The sequence below is a fragment of the Melanotaenia boesemani genome, chromosome 21 (assembly GCF_017639745.1).
Source record: "Melanotaenia boesemani isolate fMelBoe1 chromosome 21, fMelBoe1.pri, whole genome shotgun sequence".
Classification (NCBI taxonomy): domain Eukaryota; kingdom Metazoa; phylum Chordata; class Actinopteri; order Atheriniformes; family Melanotaeniidae; genus Melanotaenia; species Melanotaenia boesemani.
This window is the reverse complement of record NC_055702.1, coordinates 23,555,324-23,575,030: the sequence shown is the minus strand read 5'-3', so window position 1 is coordinate 23,575,030 and position 19,707 is coordinate 23,555,324. Positions and strand designations below refer to the sequence as shown.

At 38.9% G+C, this 19,707-nt stretch overlaps 1 protein-coding gene across 1 annotated transcript in view; it reads right to left on the bottom strand.

Annotated features, from left to right (window-relative positions):
* The window catches only part of LOC121632132 (urotensin-2 receptor), a 78,403-nt gene that overhangs the window by 5,041 nt on the left and 53,655 nt on the right, over positions 1–19,707 (bottom strand). The gene's annotated exons all lie outside the window — the stretch shown is intronic.

Below are 19,707 nucleotides of genomic sequence, written 5' to 3'. Positions count from 1 at the left end.
TATGCCATGACACATCTTACAGGTAAGTAAGATGCATCCTTACTTGTTGTTTAAATGCTATCACCCGAACAAAGTGCTGCTAAATAAGAAGCAAAATCTAAACAAAGGAAGAGACGTGTAGAAGGAAAAAACTGAAACATGGCAGGTGTTAGATGGTGTAAAGACAAAGGCTGGTTACAAGAAAAGACAGAGGTCTGACAAAGAGGATTTGAGATGATTTAAAAATTAAATAAGCTCAAATTTTCAAGTAGATTATTTAAAATTATTAAGAGCAAAAGTCACTTTGTTCCTTGCTGGAAAAGAGAACAATGAAAAAAGTTTTTTGTTTTTCTTTTGATTTTTTTTAATTTATTTTTGTTTTATTATAAAAATACAAATTTAAAGAAATGTGTTTGAATACATGCATTTAGTTGCATTTATGATTTGATTTATTTTCTCTGAAAAAAATGTGACTAGAGGAAATTCTGACTGGCTTGTAACTCAAGAAATCTAAAAGCCATGTTGGCTGGTTATCAAAAAAGTTCATTTATATACACACACAAAAACAAAATGTTTATACCATAAATGAATCCACTTTAACCTTCCCTTTATACCACATATACTTTTAGCATCTGCAGCTGTCAAACACCTTTTACATAATGCCTTTTTTATGTAATCTTGACCCAGTTAAGTTTAATATCTACTGTGATAAGTTGGGTGTTTAAAAGAAAATTTGGAAGGAGATAGTCAAATGAAAAGTACCTGTGGTGATGTTTTGCTCTGAAATTTGTTTTTGAGGCTGAGCAAAGGAAGCAGTGAACACAGAGAAGCGAGATTACAGAGGGCAAGGTTGTGGCATAAAAAGAAGCTTTGACAGCTGTGGAAGGAGATAATTCAATAGTCCGATAATTTGATCTGAGTGAGGTTTTTGAGTCCAATGGCAAAAATGAGCCCAGTTTTTAAGAGTGATTCACAGAACAGTTGCTGTTCGTTTCTGTCTCAATCATGCACCAGAACATGAAATAGTTTAGAGTTTCCAGGTAACATCAGGCAGTCTGATCTTGAGCGGTTGCAACAAATCAAGCATAATTCATAACTGTTTCATATTCCCCTGTTTCTACCCAGGTTCAAAAAGACCTATAGATGTCCACTCTTAAGTAAAGTCAGACTCTGAAACTTCCACAGTACTTTGGTCCTTACTTAATAAATGCATTACACTGAGGATGATGGTGCTTTTTCCTCAAGAAAACTAATGAGTATCCTAATCAAGGATTCATATTATCACTTTTTTTCTAATTGCAAAACTTCTCATCTTGAAAATCTAGTTGGCATAAAAGCATAAATATCTAGCTGCTATTTTAGGAGGAAGTCGTCCTTTTTTATATATGCATCCCACTGTCATTCATAGAACTCTAAATGAAACAGAGATGCCCAGTTCCAGCTCTTCAGGGCCACTATCCTGCAGGTTCTAGATGTCTCCTGAATCATTAACAAGCTTGAGCAGAACCTGATGACAATTTGTTGTGGAGATCCATTTCATTTAAATCAGGTGTGTTGGAGCAGGGAAACATCTATAACCTGCAGGACAGCAGACCTCAAGAACCAACAGTGGACATCCTTGATATAAAGCTGGGATGTCAAACTCTGGTCCTCAAGGGCCACTGTCCTCTAGGTTGTAGATGTTTCTTTGGTTGGTTTTAAGTTCTCCACAATGATCCATTAATTTGAGTCAGGTGTGTTGAAGCAGGGAACATCTAAAACCTGCAGGACAGCAGCCCCCAAGGATCGGAGTGTAACACCCATGATATAACAGGTCGTTGTTAGATCTTCAGAGTGTGAGCTTTCCGAAAAAGGGGGGTAACCATCTGTGATGTAATGGCCAAACTATACTGTGATTGGCTGAAACTACAAACACAACACTGACAACTACCATTTAGAAACAAAACAGACAAAATGTGAAATTAGAGAGAATCTGCCCAAACAACAGAACTACAGTCCTTTATGTTAGCCTCTTAACTACAGATAACTGCCAATTAAGCCCACAACACACGATGGAACTGTGATGTGGTATTGACCCATCTAACACACCCCCAGTAGGCTGCTATGTCACTCTAGCATTCCCATTTGTGGTGGGGATGCAACCACAGGGAAGATCCCTGAAGGTATGTTGTCATTTGGAGAGCTTTAAGGTCCTGATAACCCTCAGAGAGCCCCAGAACCTTCCATTCAGTCCAGATAGATACTTTACTGATCCCATTCTTATTCATAAAAGAAGTTAGCAATAAAAAAATAACACAAAATAGAACTTAATGATGTTGTAATACTTGGATACATTCTGAACTGTTTTAGCTCTGATACAGATGTTTATAACTTGTGTTTTAATAGGACTCATCTGGCTCAGTGTGTCCTTCAGCCATGAACATCCAGCACATGGTGACAGATAAGCAAGACTGTGATGTACCTTAAAGGTAGATATACATGGAGTGACATAAGCAAGAACCAGATGTGATTCAGACTCATCAGTTACCAGTCAGGTCTGTTGCATTAGATACATGCCTAAATTCAACGTCCACACACAATGAACAGCACATCCTAATCTATTGCGTGAGCAGTGGGTGGCCTGCTTACGTCTATGATAAATAGCCGATTACAATTGGTTGCATGTCAAGCTATCCCATTGTACGAGGCAGTCTCCTTCCTAAGAAGATAAAATGTGATCACATTGTTCGGGGCTCAGCAGGATGACCAGTCCTCTGAGCCCAGCGCTGCATTACTGTACCTGTGACCCGAATTAGAATAAATCTTTGCTGAATATCTGGTAACAAAAATGAAAATCTCTGTGAAATATGGACATACACTGTAAAACTATCAGTACAATAAAAAATAAGCTAAAATGGTCAAATTTCAAAAAGACAGCACTGTATGCAGGAGTGCAAAAGTAGAAGAAACACAATGTTCAGGATGTAGTGCAACTGATGGCAACGGGAATTTAGATATTTATGGAAATGCTGTATACAGATGTAGCAGTTGATCTTTTTGTCTGTTTAGAGATGATTAGGGGTGTAAAGCACAAGTTGGATCACAATAAGATACATATTTTAAGTGTATAGGGTGTTTCCTTTTTGTTTTTGTTTTTTTTTTACCCTTTCCTGTCCTGTCCAGCATCCTAACATACAGAACGGTGGTCTGTGTGCCATATTTGGCTTAACAGATTTGCTCTACCAAGGGAGACATGTTATATACATGGCTGCCCTTGATATTTTTATTATTTTTATTGTAATCTTATTTTCTTTAGTCTTTATTTGTTAGTGCCAGGGACAGGGAGATGGAGAAAGAGGGGGAAAAAAGTTAGAAAATGACAGGATTAAAATGTAGAAATAACAGTTGTCTATGCTGCCTAAAACACACCACAAAAACAATATAAACTACCACAGTACTACATGATATATAAAGAAAAATAGTATATTGATGATACAAAAAAGTACAATAGTCATCAAATGTACCTGCAGAGAAACGTACCAACACACAAACATCAGCAACATCTAGTCAGAAGAAGATGGAGAGACGAGCACATTTGAGAGCATGCACGTGTGAACGTGCATGTGGGGCCATGCAGCAAGGAAGAAATGTGTGCTTGCAAGGGGGCCGTGATCACGCCGCACCCCGAAGCATCAGCGGGGGATGGGGGGAGCCCAAGGCCCCAAAGGCCCAGCAGGTCCACAGAGCAACAAGCCCAGGATGGCTAAAGCAGACAGAACAGCAGCCCACTCAGACCAGAGCAGAGGGGCCCCCAGACCGGAGTCCCCCGGCGCGACGGGGCAGAAGCACCGGACAACACAGGGAAATGGTGAGCAGGCCCGGCGGGCGCCATGGCGTGGGCCGCACGGAGAGCAGACACCCCACAGGCCCAAGGGCCAACCAGAGCCCGACGGGGCGCAACCGCCCCAGGCAAAACCACCGCCTGCCATGCCAACCAAATCGAGTGGGGCCGGCAGTCGCAGGGGTCCACCGGGGGATCCCGCAATGGGGACCCCTCAGCCAAACCCACCACCTCCAGAGCACTATGTGTTGTGTGTATGATGTGGGGTGGCAGGGGAGGAGAGGGGCTCGGTGAGGGGCACAACCGGAAGAGAGATCTCTCTCCCAGGCAGCCAACTCCTCAGCTGGCCACTGTAGGTGCCCCCGCCTCCCCAAGACCAAGGGCAGAAGGGCAAAGGCCGGGCCCAGTCCATAGCCCAACTCATCAGACTGGGTGTTTCCAATATCATAAATTCTGCTATAACAGAAGGAGCCTGAAATCGAAATGAGACAATATCACATTCTAATTCAACACAGCTGTTAAAAGGGGGTGAAAAGTAAAATAAAAAAGTGTCCTTTATGACAGCAGAGCAGAATAAATTTATTCCCTGAGAGAGCATAATCATTAACACAGTAATTCACTTTCATAAAAAAATTATTTGACTTTGGGACAGTTTGAGGCCCACAAACTGAAAACTTAAACACGGATAGACTCTATTCAAAGATTTATTTAAAGTTTGTCAATATACAGTAATCCTTTTCTTTTTTTTCCCATTACTCCCAAAAATGAAGCCAATTGTCAAGTTTATCTGTTGGGTGCACAAAGCTCTGAGCATGACAAGTGGCTTATTTATTAATAATGAATGTGTGCTTGTACTTAGTTTGATTTCTAGTCCTGCCATGCTGTCAGCTCTGGACAGGATCTCAAACCCCAAACCTGTGATGGTCTGAGATCATGTCTGAATCTGAAAAATGGTCCAAAAATGCTCCAGGAGCAAAGCAACACTGGCTTGACAGGTTCTCAAAAGCCATGACAGGCTGAGATGACGGCACTTTCTGGCAAACAGAAAAAATAACTGAATGGCTGGAAAATAATACAGAAAAATTCGAGAAAGTCTGACAAATAACAACAAACTATGAGAAACAGAAGGGAAGACTTTTTCAAAACAAAACCAGAAATATTAATAAATATTTGGTAAACCATGAAGGTTAGAAAACATAACCTTTGGTGTCACTACAGGTAGGGGTCGATGCATTTTTTAGAATAAAGGAGAAGCTGAGACTCCATGAAAAAGCTTCAGCTCTGATCTGAGAAACATTTGGAGGCAGTAGGGGAAAGGAACTGTGCTCTATTGTTGAAGCAGAAGTTGTAAACTTGGCCCATCCAGTTCCTGTTCAGCTTTTCCTGCAGGAAAGCCAAGTCAGCTTTATGAATCTTTAAGCCAGTCAACATGTTTTTGCCCCCAATACCTTTTTGTTAACAGGTTATCACATCCTTAGCCTCTTTTTTTTCTTCCTTTCCCCTCACTTCCATTACACCAAGTTGTTAGGGTCGTTGCTCTTTTCATTGAAACGGGATATACACTCATCGATCACTTTATTACATATACATGTTCAACTGCTTTACATAAATGGCTAATTAGCCAATCACAGAGCAGCAACTCAATGGGCAGGGTGGTTGGAGATGATAGAAAATCTACAGTAAGCTCATTCAAATAAGCCTCACACTGGTCCCAACTAAGGTCTGCAAAACAGCATCTCTGAACACACAACATGTCCAGCCTTGAAGCAGATGGGCTACAGCAGCAGAAGACCACACCTGGTGCCTCCTGTCAGCTAAGAACAGGAAACTGAGGCTACAATTCACACAGACTCACCAACACTGGAAACAGAAGATGGAGAAACGTTGCTGGTCTGATGAGTCTCCATTTCAGCTCCACATTCAGATGCTAGGCTCAGAATTTGATGGAAAAATAAAAGCTTTATGGTAGTTGCATGAAGGGTGTCCTCAAGAAAAATTTATTTGTGAACCACTGCAGTAGAGCAGCTTTGGGATGTATTGGAACAAGAGATTCTCATCATGGATGCAGCTGACAAATCAGCAGCAATTGTGTGATGCTGTCATGTCAATATGGAGCAAAACCTCTGAGAAAGGTTACTAGCACCTTGTTCAATCTATGACACCAAAAATTAAAGCAGTAAGGCAAAAGAGGGTCCAACCTGGTGCTAGCAAGGTAGCCCTGATAAAGTAGCAGGTGAGGGTAGCTCTGATGGATCATACTGAGTCCTAAAGAAAATCAAATTAGTAGCACAAATCTTAGATACAGTGGGACAAAGTCAGCCACCAACTGTGCAAGTTCTCTCACTTAAATAGATGAGAGAGGCCTGTAATTTTCATCATAGGTAAACCTCAACTATGAGAAGCAAACTGAAAGAAAAAAATCCAGAAAATCACATTGTCTGATTCTTAATTAATTGGTAAATTCCTCTGTAGAAAAGTAATTGGTCACCTACAAACAGGCTCTCATAGACCCGTAAATTCTTTAAGAGGCTCCTTTGGTGCTTTGTTCTTAAGCTGGATGACAGAGTAGAGTCACTTCACTGAGTGTTCCTCTCCACCATTTGTAATATCTTACTGGAAGATAAATAATGTGCAGACCCTGCTAGACTCTTAACACATGCTGTAATTTAGAATTAAAAGCAGAAAAATGAGGAGAAAATCTAGTTTCTCATGCAACACACACTGTCAGATGTATGTGTCTTACAACCCCCCTTTGGCTTACATAAATCGATGGAAAGTGGGTCAAATACAAATTCCTGCACTCCTCCACCATTCATCCTTATCCTAATTTCTTTTTGCCTTACGCAAAATATGAACACGATTTATTTGATTCAATATTCACCAGTCCCTGGTAAATCTAATGCATGTGCTGGATATAATAGATTAATCTATTTCTGCATTTTCTGCACTAAATACCAGTTGATGTAACTGACAGCTGTTACAAAATGCTCATCTCGTATTTTATGATTACTATTTACTCAATTTTCATGTTGAATGTTGCTCTACTTTATCTTATGTATGCTCTATATTAATGTGTATAAATATGTATAGAAGCAATTAATGTATATAGTGTGTATGGGTGTGTGTGATTAAATTAATGTGACATGCAGTATTAAAGTACTTTGAGTGTACAAATGTAACTAGAAACATGCTATAAAAATACTTTTATATATTTACCATTTGTTAAATAACTTAGTTTGTTTTGTCCGAGTATTTGAAAAATGCACAGATATCGTTGGTCTCATTCCATAGCTGCCTAAATCATATTTGAAGGTCTTATAGATTATAGTTCACAGTCAGTCAGTAATTGTATAATAGTAGAGTTACACAGAAATCAAAATTTAGCCAAAATTTGATTTAGGAAGACTTAACTTTAGTGAGAACTAATTTTTAATAATTTAGCTGTCAACACATTCTTTGTCTGAGACATGCCATTTGCAAAAATCTTTATTACACACCCAAACTTAGTAATTGGATAATTAGATTAGTGTAAGAATTTATTTAACACTATACACATTTAAAAAATTACAAAAAAAAAACTGTTTTACTAAAAATGTAGCTAGTGATAGCAGCTAGTCAGCTTAGCATTGGATGCAATGAAAGTTTAGTTGACCCAATAAAATAAATAAACAAGCTAATAATGCTCTACCAGAACTGTGTTCATGTTTGCTGCTGAAAACTTAAAACACAGAGGAACAGGAGTTAGAGGAACTGCATAAATTCTCCAAAACGTTGACCAACCTGTCACGGTACAACTGTAGATGAGGAGAAGAAAAATATTTAAAGATACATTTTTAAGTAATTTTCTGTCGGTTTGGAGTGCAGTCTAAGCCCTCATGTTATTTAATGCATGCTCAACGAGTGGGGTTGAGTGGAGTCAAGGGCCACTTCTTGCCTTAAAGCCGTCTACTTGAATGATTATATAAATTTAATGGAAGAAAAAGATGCTGCTCAAGTGTTAGTTTGACCAAAGTATTTATTTCATTTGTTTATATTTCATGAAAATAAACACCCAAAAGAACAAGACTAACAACCATGAATGTTTTCTGTTTCTCATGTTCATGCTAATTTAATAAAACCACAAAGTCAGATGAAAGTCAGACATGTGAAGTGATATGTCATTAAACCATTGAAGAAAAAGAAAAAAAAAACATGCTGGTTGCCTTTACAGAACCAAAAGAAACATAAGCTTGATGTTCAGTTTTTGTTAACTGCTTTAAAGAAGTCTGCAAAGGCCTTAACGTCATTGTAAGTTTTAAGATTAAAGAGTTCCCCCAACTCTATTCCTCATGGAGCTTAGAAAAAGAGGCTGGAGCCTATCCCAACAATCACAAGGCTGGACTGTCAATCACAGGAGAAAATATTTTAATCTAAAATTATTAAAGTTGTCTTCATGCCTAGTCTGCTAAGTTCAGTTCATCTGGGGGTTTAGCTGATCAAATTACTTTCACTCTGCATTTAGTCAAAGAATCCAAAAGCTTTTGAAAACAGATTTCCCTCCTTGCCTGAAGCGGGACTGGATCAAGAGTTACAGAGGGAAGAAAAAACAAGGAACAAAAACCAAAATTTGCTCATCTGTTACTTAATTCAGGGCAGCTTCCATTTCCACAACATAGCAGTAAATATTTTTATCAGAGCATTTATCTTATTGTTCCATGTCTGACCACGAGCCATTTCTCCCTGCTGTCACTCTACATGTGATGCCAGTATGTTTTGCTTGTGTTTACCCACAATGCCCTGCGTCGCACCACCATGTCTTGCATAGCAGTCCACTTCCAGCATTTGGTTCACTTGAAGCGAGCAGAGATTTTTGCTTATGCTTATCAGTTTGGTTTCACATGCACTCCTCTCCAAACAAATCAGACTTCCGAGCAAACAAAGTAGGATTCCATTCATACAGGCTGCTCCTTAAAACAGTTGATCCAAACACAGTCATCTAGGGCGATATTTGCTAAAGATAAAAATATATTTTTAGCACTATCTATAAACCATTTGATCAGCTGTGTGAAACACTTTCCATGAGTCAGTTTCAACAAAACGTGCAGAGCAATGATCCACAGCAGATTGAACATCATGCAGAAAATCAGATTACTGATTTTTTTAAGGCATTTAAATCAAAGCTATGATCAAATCAATATTGTTGTTCACATTTTGGACTTGTCAATGGAATTTATTCTTTTGTGAACCATTGTTTCTAAAAACACTTTCATGTTGATTATTGAATATTAGGTATAGAGAGAAATTGTGCAAAGAGCAACATGTTCCAACTGTTCTGCAAGTACCTGGGGGTAAAACTGGAGTGGTCTCACAACAAAGACACATCATACAGGAAGGGACGGAGTCGCCTTTTCTTCCTCAGCTGGCTCAGGTCCTTTGAGGTCTGCAGTGAAATGCTGCAAAACTCTCATTGCAAGCCTGCTTTTCTATTTTGTTTTCTGCTGGTGGAGTGGCACTACAAACAAAGACCATAGGCATCTGTTTAAACTGGTAAAACAAAAGGCCAGTTCTGTGCTGGGTAGGGAGTAGGACTCTATTCGAAAAAAGATGGAGCAGCAGATAAGGAGGAAATTCCAGGGCATTTTGGACAATGACAAACACCCCCTCCATAACACCCTGACAGGACAGAGAAGCAGCATCAGTGAGACGCTGCAGGACTGAGAGGTTCAGGAGATCAAAGAAGTCGAGGTACTCTGCGCTTCTTCCAAAAGGGCATTGGCTGTAACACGTGCTTCACAGCTGAAGGACATCAAACTAGCAAAAAAAAGAAATAGCTCAGTGAGCTCCAGCTATTTCTTTTGTTGCAGGTTCAGGAAATCCTTTTTCTCCACAACCATAGAACAGTGACTTCCAACATGTTCTCCATGTTGTAATTGGGAACTATTACTCTTATATCTCTTAAATCTTTGCTGATATACTTATTTTATTCATTTTTATTACTTATCTTACTAGCTGAGTTTCCATCACCTCTGTGCAAAATCTCAATGTTATGTTCCCATGAGGTGGTTTTTCTGACATGTTGATATAAAAGTATATCACAAAGGTGTAATGGAAACACTTTTTCACATTTATACGTCACCGGACGTGGCGTAGGGGGTCACGTGACCAGTTCATTTCAAGTAAAGATGGCGCGGCATGTATGGATGGAGGAGGAGACGGAATTCTTTTTACAAATAATTTAAGAGAAAAATACAACCACCATCCTTGATAGCAAACAACAGCAAAATGCAAAGTTTCACAAATAATTAGAAATCTCCTTCCTCCTCAAAGTGATTATTGCAGGATGAGATTTTACAAGAATTACGTCTAATGCACTAAACACCAATTAATAAAAAAAAAACACCTGCAAATCGCAATTTTACTTTGTTAAAATTTTCAAAATATTGCTTTTATTTTGCGAAATATTGTAATGGAAATGCAGCTACTCTAAATATATGTAAATGTGTATCTGAACTTCCCCCATAGGGATGAATTATTCTACTTGTCTATTTATGACCAACTTCTAAAGAGTAAAAATGACACAGTTAAAAAAAAATCTTTAGTCTGTCTGATTTAATCTCATCATATTCTTGAGTATTAACCAGCAGCAGTGTTGAGGAATGATTTAGGAATGATATCTGTAATATCATGAACGATAACAGCACTTTAAACCATAATGCTTTAATAATAACTGCTCATGTTAACACACAGCGTGTGTGTGTTAACATGAGCAGATGTGGTTTGAAGTAACGTTCACATCACTTTTTCCACATCCAGTTTACTGGACTCTGACTGGAACATCCAGAATCAGCAGCTGGTCAGTAATAAATGAGAATTTGATCATTAATAGGTAGAAAACACACACATAAAACATGGCACACAGCTGGGACTCTGGGATTTTTCCACTTTATCAGACTGTTGCTGTTGGCGTGATCCCCACAAAGAGAACCTACGAGCAGTTTTTCATTTATTTTTCCCTCCCCTTCCCCAGTTTGATTTATTTCTCTGTTATTACAGTTAAACTTAGTGATTAATAATTTGCTTTAAGTAAAGAAGTAATCTATTTTAACTCTGCAGGTTTTAGTCAGTTTAAGCTCCAAGTTGTTTTTGCTGTGTATGACTCAGCAATTGTCTGCATAATAAGGATGTTTAGATTTTAAACCAATGTTGCAGCTAATACATTTTATACACAGCAATGGTGCACTGATAATGTCAAATCTTTTCACGTTTCCAGAGTTTTTTTCCAACTTAAACCACCTGATTTAGTTGTTCCATGCTAGGTAGTCTTTTAGCTGAGTTTCTGTCAGTTTAGTATGCAAAATCTCAGGACTGCTGCTTCCTAGCCTGTGCAAAAAAAAAAAAAAAGAGCTGCACGGATTTCACTCAGCCTCAGTACAGGGGGCACTCATGATGAAGAGGCTAGACATTAACTGCTCTAAAATGACATGCAAAGAACAATCAGGATAAATAACACGCCAGCGTACACAGACAGATTAGTTATAGTAAGTGACGCTGGGAAGAAATATTAATAACTGGCTTGTTGCTGCATGCTTGGATGGCTGCAGGATACAAACTCTAAACTGTTTTTACTCCCTTTTCTATTTACAAATCTTACTTAAAATAGGTCCCACTGGGTAAAAATAGGGAAGGGGAATCCTCGTTCCCTTTGTCAACAGCTCAATAACAAATTTGGGGCCTTTATGGATGATCCTAAGCTCAAGATATAAAAGTAAATTAATATGTTTATTGTTAACCAGAGGTTACATCATTAATGCAGAGTAAACAGCTTAAGCTGCTGACTCTCTTCCTTGTTTAATGCCAGTAGTTGAAGGAAGATGGAAACTTGAATGACTTTTCTGGCAGTTCTCTGTCCTTTGTCCACCTGTTAGTTTGAGATTTTCCCCTTGTCCCCCGGTCTCATTCCTGCTGGTGTCAGATTCAGCACACCTCGTCCTTCTCCCTCAGCGGTAGCCAGACCACCCTGCAGCCCACTTGGCTGTAGTTGCAAGGCAGCAAGGTCTTTATTTTTGCTGTGTCTTCCAGGGCCTCATTATCGAGTGCTCATCGGACAGTGTGAGTGAATCTCAATATGGACAGGAAGTAAGGGTTCACTGAGTCTGAGCTGTTTCCTCTGCTATTTCCTGTAGCTCCACAAATGTAAATTACTCAGTGAGGCTAACAAAAAAAAAACTTCAGTGTATTTTAAGGAGTGTTGATCCCCATAAGGGGATCAAGTCATGTTGACTGCAAAATACAGACTTATTAATATTGGTAGAGCTGACAGGAAAAAGAATTTACTGAGTAATTATTGGGGTTATTAGAGGTATTATGTAGTTCACACACCTTGACCAAATTCAACTTGGCTACCAGCTGGTCAAAACTTAAATGATATCACTCCACGTCTGGATGAGAAATAGCAGAAAACATGCAGCTTTAAATCCTTTGTGGATGTGTTTAACTTTGGGATTCAATATGTGGGGAAAAGATGGGTTTAAAAAGTAGAGTATAACTTTTTACACCCTTAGCCAATGTTGCCGCTTCTGTGAGTGGTTTGGCCACTGCTTGTTCCTCGTGTGGCAGGATCCACAGACCTGGCTCGGCTCACGTGGCTTAGCATGCATCACGCTGGCTGGTTCTTATCTTCAGCCTGCAGCAGCACAGGCCTCATCCACATAGAAAATTACACCAGTGCACATAAACCGTTAACAAAGAAAATATTTTGAAATTGCGTGTGTTCATTTATGCAAATTATTCGCTATTATTATCATTATTATCAAAATATATATCATAAATAAACCTGTCTGGTTTCATTCAAATTTGACGTTATTTGAAATGAGGGACATCCTTCTGGTCTGCACACGTCTTTTCACACTTCCCCCAGGAGAAAACTCTTCCTCCCTCATTGTGAAATAATTACATACTACTTGGAATTCTGATTGCTGCAGAGCTAATCTGAAGGTTCCCAAGATTAAGAAATAAATGAGTGGAAATGATAATGTCAGGTCCACTTTAACAACTGAGTAATTGTGTCAGCTAGAACTTACAGCCTTTATGGTTTGGGTAACTCCTTCCACTGGGGTTCTGTCTTTGTGTAGGAAAACCTCTTGTGCCACAGTATGAAATCAGATTACAGCTCTGGTGGTAGTGATGTATCTTTCATGAACAAGCCAGTTTTTCTAGTGAACAAGAAGAACCCATTCCTGTCTAACAGAGCTGAGTCTTTGGACTTTACTTTGATGGGCCCACCATGCAGTCAATTCAATATGCGGAAAGGCAAGGATAATATGTAATAAAGGCAGGGCCTCTTAGAAGACAGGGGACGTAGTGGGACAGACCAGGTTCACACAGAGCTGGAAGCCAGATTCAAATTACAAGTGTGTCAGAAAAGTAATGGATAAATTAGCTCATTTAAATTTCATGATCTTCAGACTTTGGCTTTATACAGCATTGGGTTGGTGTGGTACTGTGTTGTTGAAATATTAAACATATTTATATTTTATAATAAAAAAATGTACAAAAATAAGGCTTTTATGATAAAAACAAATAGCTTACCAACAAACAAACCGCTCACAACTGGTAAATGTGACTCTAAATAAAAAACCCATTTGGGAGCTGACACAGTCCACTCTTATAAGGGTGCCGAGTCAAAAGAACCGGATCTTTAAAAAGAGTTGAATTCCCATCCCTAACTGGTGGTGATGGTAGTGACTTTGCTTAGCTGCACTGTCACCAGATGCAAGACTCGCTCCTCTGTTGTGTATCTGACTGAAAGTTAATCATGGAGTGTTCAATCAACCACAACTAATACAGCAAGATGGGGGATGTCACCCTTAGCAATGTTTACATCTGCCTGATAAAGTGTGAAGTGTGGATTCTAATGGAAGGACTAATGGAGAACAGATTGAACATGCTTTTACAGATCTGAGGCTGAAACACTGCTGCACAAAATGAGAGAATGGCATCCTGATTGTAAAAGCTACCAGACTTCAATTTATACTTCCTTTATTATTGTAATTATATTAAATGCCAGCAGATATGTGTATGTGGTAAATGAGAAGTTGTAAATGGCTGCTAACCTTTCTACATGAGTTTGTTTACAACAAAACTTGGAGTCCAGTCGTCTCTAAATTATTACAAATATGTATATATGTATGAAGCAACATAAATAAATAAGTAAAATAAATAAGTAAATTAAATAAAAAAAAAGGGACACTCAGAAATCTTGCTTATATTTGCTTGCCATCTCATGTTATTTCATAAAAATTGATAGAGGGATTAGTATGTGTACCAATACACCAGCATGTAGATAAAATCTTTCAAACAAACGAAGACTGATGGATTATGAGAATTTATAGCCTGTTTTTATTGCAGGAGAGGCCTCACACCATGGCAAATGTGCCTCATAGTCAAGAAGGCAATAAATTACAACATAAAGGGAAAATGATGGAAATATCTGCTTTGTTGTTATTGTAAAAGAGATTTTCCTGGGACTTGTAATGAAAAAGCAATTATCATATTGGTGAAATTTATGTGATCTGAACCCATAAAAGGAACCATACTTCTATTCTGAGTCACAAGTTATTATTAAATGCACAAAGTTTATACAGTACATTAAAAACAGAATTTGTAAGGAAGATTTAGGTGCTAATGCATAAGCAGACATGCAAATGAGCAATTAATATTAGTAGTGGTCTCAAAATGAAAATCTTTTTAAAGATGTTTAGAAAGATTTGTGGTGGTAATGTGGATGAATGTAGAGGAAGATGTGGCCTTATCACATACCTTCGATTTGATATTTGGTTAGCTTTTTCTGCACATCACACACTATTTTAACGTCAAAACCACAGCATCCACTCACTCTCCCCCTTTTTTTTTTGCATGCGTTAATTAAAAAACAGTCCCACATTTTTTCACATACAGTATTTTACTTCTACAGACATGTGCAATTATGGTTTTTTTTTTCATTAATTACATTTTACTCTGTTTTATTTGATATATTTGAATGCATTCTATAAAATATTTCTAAATTAATATCTGATCACAATTTTATGATTTAAATATTCTATAAAAATATAGCTGTATCATTTGCAATGTATGCCTTTATGTTCAATTAAGCCATATTATTTATTCTTCAGAGAGTGGTAATGTATTGGTTGACTCAACAATGTCAACTGAAATGGTTAATTAACAAATATACCACCCCCACCTATGAATATGCTAGAAAACAGGTTTTAAATATGTGTCCACTCTAGTGATCTTGATGCATGAAAGGGTTAAAATTGGCCAATCCAATTGATTGGAACAGGAACCTCTGTCATCATAGTGCAATATTCTATTAAATTATTGCATTTAAACATACTGACAGTGAAAACATTGCAGGACGTTCTCACAAGCCTCAGTAGTCAAAACATGGCTACATTAACGACCAGAGCTGAAACATTAACTCTCCCACGAGCCCTAGCTCACTGACGCAAGGCTGTCCACGTTCCAAACACCCTCTTCTGCAATTTTCTACAATATAATATGATTTATGTTGTACATCCCATGTCAGTTCGAAGTGGAAATTTTTCCCACAGCATTGTTGGCCACCTACCACCAACAGTGTAATGACGCGCTTGAAGACTGCAATGGGCAGCATGAAAAACAACTCTTACAAATACACTGTTCCATGAACCTAATGGCAATAATTGCTGTAATCTTTTCAGAAAATGCAGCTTCTAACCGTAGTTCATCTTCACTGCAGCCTAGCTGGTATGTAGCCTAGCAGCTAATTTGCTATAACTGTTTGGACGAACCACAACAATGTGCAGATTGACAATAACTGTAAATACTATTCAGATTATACTTATTCTGAAACCTGGGCACATCCATAGTTAGTTTTTGATTTTGCTTATGCATGTTTATCGTGGATGTCTCTTGTATTTTGCATTGGTTTGATGCATTGTGCACCTTCTCAGAAAATATTGCTTTGCTCCTAAGATGTCATATGTGAATAACCAGTAGGGGCAGAGTAGTACCAATTTTACTGGATGTGAGATTGCAGAATCAACAGCAGTTCTGAACTGCTGTTCTGAAGACAAGACATGGTTTGCTTGGTTTTAGTGGCCTTACATGCCACCCACAATACTGATGCTGCCATCTTTTTCTGATGTAATCTTAAAATAAACCAAATGCCAATCTCCTCTTTTGTCCCCATGTTTTTCATTTTAAAAATTCAACTACTTTGTCCAGCATGAGTTCTCTAATGTGCCTCTAGTGGAAAATATGATGTGATTTTAAATTTGATGGCATGCATATATGTAGCCCCTATTCTTTTAACACCTGCATGTAAACATCTGGGAAGTGAGAAGACTTAAAAGAAAGTTCCACCTGTTAGAATGCTGCTCTCCCACCACTCATTCTTGTATAAAAGTAAAAAAAAGAAAACTGGAAAACACTTATCATATCACTACTTTGACTGTCTTGAATAATCTATAAATCTGTCAGTGCCAATGTAACAAAAGTGCAACCAAACTGAAATAAATTAAAAAGAACATGGTTTTTATTAAAACTAATACCTTATTAAACCCCCTCCCCAATTTCACGAACACCCGACCTCCACTGCCACAGTGTTTGGGGACAGTTGGTCAGGTCTAGGTTCAGGCGTTATACCTGAATATACTGAATGAGCAGGTGATTTAGGGAACAGGAGACTTCACTTTCACTCATGGATTGGCCACCACAGAGTCCAGACCTGAACGCCACCGAGAATCTTTAGGAGGTGCTGGAGAAGGCTTTACACAGCGGTTAGACTCTCCCATCATCACTACAAGATCTTGGTGAAAAATTAAAACACTGGATGGAAATAAATCTTGTGACATTGCAGAAGCTTATCGACACAATAACACAGCGAATGCTGGTGTAATCGAGCTAAAGGTGGTTCAACAAGATAAGAGTGTGACCTTTCTTTTTCTCCTTCTTTTTTTTTTCTTTCTTCCAAAGTGCGGTCATGTTTAGTTGGGCAATGCTTATCCTTGCTGTTGACAGTTGCAGGTATACAATGTCTATGCTGCTTTTTGTGGGTCTTTGAGGTGTTGTGAGGAGGTTTCCAGCATTAAACAATTTTTTTCAGTTAGTTTGTTCTGCCAGGCAGATTTTACATGTCAACAGTAACTGGAACTCTGTTAGTCTTGTTATGTTATTTGACCTTCTATCATAAATGTAAAATCTCCAGACATTCCCATACAAAATCTGCAAAAGGTAAACAAGTGGTGACAGAATGTCTTGCTTATATTTTTGAGTGATCCATGAAACAAAGTGATAAGCAAGCACGATGGAATGACATTTTCCTGTTATTGGTTTTACTAATGGTGCAGCCACTGTCCTTATAGGAGGAAAATAGTCATTTACAGAAGTTCCTTGTGTAACACGGGGAGATGGGGCCCGGATCGTGACTGAGGGCGGGACCACAAGAGCCCACTGGTAGACCAACCCAATTCCCAAAGAATGGTCTAGGGCTCCCTATTACGGAGTACGCAAGTTGGATCTGGCCATTAATTTATAGAAACAAGACAGTGTAGAAAAAAAAATCTCTTTATTAAACAATGTAAAAAAACAACACAATAAAACACGTTAAGTAATCTGGGTGTTAACACAAAATCCACTGCAACCAAAACCAAAAAAAACAAAACAAACCAAGAGTTAGTAAATTAATAGCAAAACCAAACCAAACATAAATCCCCAAATTACCAAACCCTTAAAAAACATGTTTTCTTCTGCGGACAAAATAATCTAAAGGGCGTGGGCCCTAGGTTAGGACATAGGGTAAGTTGGACAGTCAAACTAAGGTGCGCAAAACCCACTACTACGAGCACCGTCAACTAATTTGAGCACCATAGACTAAACAGAGCACTAAACAGAGCACTAAAGAGAGCACTGTAGGGAGCAGAGGCAATCTTCTTCCCGAGCAACGTAGCTCTACTCCAACGCCACTCCAGATATACTAGCAGCTCCGTCTTCATCAGCTAGCTTGGAGAAAATCCACGGCCCAACCAATAAACCCAGACGACCTGGCTCCAACAAACCACGGCTACCAGCTCGTGGCGACACGCCGCACCGCCGCCAACACGCCCAAAGGTAGAGGGAGGAAGACATTCTAGCTACCACACCTGTTTATACTCTCCCTGATGAGCCGACGCAGAGAAACGGAAGCAGTACGGCCCGTGATGCCTTCACGACCGCGCATAGGGTCGGAAAACACACCGCCATAATTACCCTGGTGTAAAACCACCCGGTTACACTTGTGCTTTGGAAAGACATAAAAGGATAGGAAACTGAGAAGAAGGATTCTTAACCCACAGGCCATTTGGGAATGGATATTGGTGAGTAAAACTGGGCTTTGTTAACAGCCTAACAAAGGTTCACAAAGGTCAAGCAATTTAATTGTAATTTGAAGGAAGAAAGAAAATGACGCCATTCTGTTGGTTTTGGCAGTATCATCGCACATTTTAAGTTTGATCAAACATTTGGCAACAGCCTAGTAATTGTAGTCTCTCACAGAATGTAACTTTAGACTCATCCCCATCTTCAAACATATGACATTAATTATCCAAACAATGTAGGGGAACATGTGGAAGGATTTTCAGAAATGTTAATTACATTTGAAAATACAGACCTAATCAACACATCTTGAATTATTCACATGGAACTTGCCCTGCTATTTTATCATCCCTGCTGTTTTATGACCCTGTCCACACCCTTACAGCCACCCCTTTGGGAATCAGTCAATAAATCACTAACATGTCAGATTTTGAATAATCCATTCTTTTTAAGTGCTGGGCTCTTTCACTGTGAAACTTTTGACCTCTTTACAACCCAGATAAGGAAGGAAGTGACTGAAAGATAGCTGCTGTTATTTATCACGTCTGTGTTGTCTACAGCTGAGCAAACAGTTTCCTGTATTCTCTAAGGCTATGTCCACACAGCACCAAAGCCTGTTCAGGTGTGAAAACGGTGGTGAAAACTAGGAGACAGGCTTCAACATCCGCATGAAACAGCTGTAGTACATACTGCTGTGCATAATGCTGTGGGAGGCGCTGCGATAATTAAATACTAACACTCCAGAGCTAGAACAAGACGTTGCGCATGTGCAGATAATGACATATCTGCTTGCTCCTGCTGTTGGTGGTACAGCAGCGCAGCACTGAGTTGTAAAAGCCGTGCATTTTAATGATAATGCTGTACCAGTAATGCCAGTGTCACTGTCTGGAGCAGCACCACAACACAGATTATCACGGACGCCATGATTGTTGTTGTGTTTGGTGCACATTCATCACACTGACGTCATATCCTCTAGTGGTGTGGTTACTCTGTCCGCACAGTACCACAGACGGTGGAGGTTTCAAACCTATCCACCTTGGTACCTGGTTTCACACATGGTCGGTTTCATGGAGGCTAATCCCTGGTTTCGTGAGGATGAAAGGGTGGATTGCTAAAGTACTTTTGCGATTTTACTACAATGCGGCATCGTGGGGACGGCCCCCAAGACCTGACGTGTGCATTAGCTGCCATCGTTGTTGCATCCAGAAAAAAAGTCAGCAATCTGAACCAAAATCGCTTACTTGATCAAAGCAATTATAAAAATGTAAACAACACAAGAGGGGTTTATTTTTTAATTTTTTTTCACTTCTCTCCTCACATGTGTTGAGCAACTGTTCTTCAGCCCTATGATTTCACTCTTGAAATATCAGATGTTGGTTTCGTTAGTTTTCTTTTATCCCTTCTCGCCCTTTGCTCTCCCATTCACACTTTCCTATATAATAATACTTATATACACATGCACATATATATGTATCATATGCGTTCAAAGGGATTCGGAGAACTTTATTTGTCATTCTATGGGATAAAATTAGTTT